General features: G+C 57.5%; 1 protein-coding gene across 4 annotated transcripts in view; it reads left to right on the top strand.

Moving 5' to 3' along the window:
* The first annotated feature begins 66 nt into the window (after window positions 1-66).
* The window catches only part of SYNE3 (spectrin repeat containing nuclear envelope family member 3), a 59,540-nt gene continuing 56,801 nt past the window's right edge, over window positions 67-2,805 (top strand). For 3 of the 4 annotated variants that reach the window (XM_015599776.2, XM_006925564.3, XM_015599775.2), the window contains exon 1: window positions 751-819. The gene's annotated coding sequence lies outside the window, so the exon portion shown is untranslated. Of the gene's footprint in view, window positions 728-750; window positions 820-2,805 lie in introns of those variants that run through there. The other variant, XM_025042118.1, reaches the window with a different exon arrangement.

Below are 2,805 nucleotides of genomic sequence, written 5' to 3'. Positions count from 1 at the left end.
CAACCCAACCCCCCTCTTAATTATTTTGTGCCTTCTCCCCACTCCCCCCACCCCAGACATGTGTATTTGACTGTGTGTCATCAAGGTCAATGTTTTCCGAGTAGAAATCTTGTTCTCCAGACTCTGCCTTTTGATGTTGAGCTTGGGGTTAATTTCAGAGTGATCAGAATTGCTGCTTTAGAGTCAAAGTTTCTGGGGAGGGAGCTGGGCCCGAGAGCAGCCATTTTTTCTCTGCCAGACACCATATATCAGTGACGGAGAGCGGATTGAAAATAGCTCTTAGAGCACTCGTCGAGAAAGTTGTCTGCGGCCCACGCCCTCTGTGGCTGAACTGTAAAGTGGCCCTTACCACCCTGTTACTAAGCAGTGTTTCTTGTATAAATAACTGTTACAGGCTGGTGGACAGAGGGTGGGCGGTGGCTCCCCGCGGTCTGTGGGGCTTTGGTGCGGTCCTCTCTGAGCGTGGTTACCTCTAAGAAGCGGGGAGAACCTGGTGATGGTCCCCCAGTCTGGATTCGCCACCTTGGAGGGTCGTTGTGAGATTAAACAAGATGACGTGAGCGCTCCTTGTCCAACGACCAATTTAGATGCCCTCAGAGTTCCTGTCCCTGCTTTTTACGCACGTTGCTCTCAGCATCCCCTTCTGAAAAGGCCACATCAAAGAGAGCTGCCCAGCACCATCCTGGTGCTCTGAGGGATGGCTGCTCCGTGACGTTGGCGGCAGGCGGTAAGCAAACAAAAGCAGGCGTTCCCGGAATCCGTTTGGAATCGCGCTGGGATTAAAACCAGCTGCCCTTCGGTTCCTGAAATTCCATCTGGGTATGGAGGAGCAATGGGAACGAGCGAGGGTGGAAACTGTGGCCGGGCAGGAATGAGTCACGGGGAAGCCGAATGAGTCACGGGATGAGGAGCGCGCCACGGGCCAGGGCTTGGGGTCAGTTTGTGATGGGGTCCCCTGGCCAGGCTGTAACTGGCGGCGGGGTGTGCCATGGGGGCTGGGGTTTACTCGGGTCTGAATCCTGAAGCCTTCTGGGTTCCAGAACAAAATGCCAGTGGCCAGCGGGGTTGGCACAGGGCCAGCGTGGCCAAGCACCACGTGACTGAGCAGGCCTGGCCGCTGGGACCTCAGTTCATTGTCTCCAACTCTAGATTGTTGAGCTGAAGCCCAGATTTATGCCCTGGAGTCGCCTTCTTGGAACTTAGTGCTCATGGGTGCACGATGACCCGTGGAGGGCTGGCTGCCCCCGGCTCCTCTCACTGTGTGGGCAGCTCTCAGTGGGTTCCGGGAAGTCAGGCAGGGCCGTGGAAGCCGGGTAGCTCTGTGGCGTTTAGGAGCAAAGGCTCTGGACTCAGGTCTCTCTGAGTTCCAGTCCTGCCCCTGCTACTCACTACCCCTCTGACCCGGGCAGTGTTCTTATATAGTTGATCCTCGGCTTTCACAGCTACAAAGTAGGGATCATAATAAGTGTCTCACTGGGTCTTTGTAGGATAAATGACTTAATAGCTATAAACCTTTATCATAGAGTCAGACACTCACAGAATGCCAGACACGCGGTGGCTGTTAATTGTCATGGTTAATCCCGGATCCCACACTTTTGGATCGTGGCTGTGCTGGTCTCAGGTCCCACATAACAGCCACTCCATGAACCTGACTTTGCCCCTGTCTTTGCTTGGGAGGGGTTTGGTGTCCTGTTTTAGGAGTGTTCCCTAATGGGATTTGGTTAGGTCCTAAGCAGGATTCTTGGCGCTTCTGGATCGCCAAACGGCAAGTGATATTACAGCACGTGCCCATTCCCAAAGAATGTGTGGGGGGATCGAGGCAGGGGGCTGTTCCAACCTGGCCCTTACGGGGTGTCTGCTCCTCACCGGTGGCTCCCCAGAGCCAGTGGGAACCTACACCCTGCAGCCTCAGCTTTGTAGGCCCAGGAAGGAGAAGGGTGAGGTAGGGGGGAAGAGGAGTCCTTGTCAGCTGACCCCCAGGACACAAGGTTCTGAGTCCCGGTTCCTAATCAAGGCTGACCGGGCAGGCGGTCAGTGTCGGGAGATTTCGTCAGGGCGAGTACCCTGTCGTTTTTCCCGCAAGGCTAGTTCCCCAGAGACCAGACTAGAGCTCGGCCAGTTGCTGAGCGGCCCGGAATCAGGGCAAAGGGAGCTGTTCCCCTCGAAGTCTCCGGATGGACAGCCTGTGCGGTCCTGGCTCGGGCAGCCATTTCTCTCTCCCTGCTCTGCCCTGTGTCACAGGAGGGTTGGCCACCCCGGGCTGCGGAGCTCAGGCTCCCCGTGCGGGCCCAGGGGTTTCTCCCACAGCTGACAGCACCTCCGCCCTGGCTTGCTTTGGGGCCCCAGGTCCGGCCGCTCAGCGGAGCCGGAGCCGGGTCTGATAGCATCACCTCCTCCCCTCGTTCCTCCAGCCTAGTGAGAGAAGTTGCCATCTCTGTTGTTTTTGTTGGTTTGTTTGTTTTTGCCTCCTGGCAGCTTCTTCTTCCCTCTTTTACCCGCCATGTAGCCAGGTCCCTCTAGTTCCCTGCTAGACTCAGAGCGGATTCGCTCGGCCTGGTCGGACCCTGGCTGACCCCGGGTCGCCGTCCTCCCTGGGAGCAGGGCTGCCGGATGCCCCAGTGGACGGCGGAGTTGGACTTGGTTTTGGAGCCAATGGGGCCAGTGAGACAAACGCGGGCTTTGGAATCCCATAGAACCAGGCTCACATCCGAGTGCCTGCGGGATGGCTCCGGGTGCCCGGGCCGGTTCCTCCGGTCTCAGCGTTCTCGTCTGCGGTTGGGGACGGTGCTGGGCGCTGCCCTCCGA

This window comes from Pteropus alecto, unplaced genomic scaffold, assembly GCF_000325575.1.
Source record: "Pteropus alecto unplaced genomic scaffold, ASM32557v1 scaffold8, whole genome shotgun sequence".
In the NCBI taxonomy this organism is placed as follows: Eukaryota; Metazoa; Chordata; class Mammalia; order Chiroptera; family Pteropodidae; genus Pteropus; species Pteropus alecto.
This window is presented reverse-complemented; position numbering and strand designations above follow the sequence as displayed.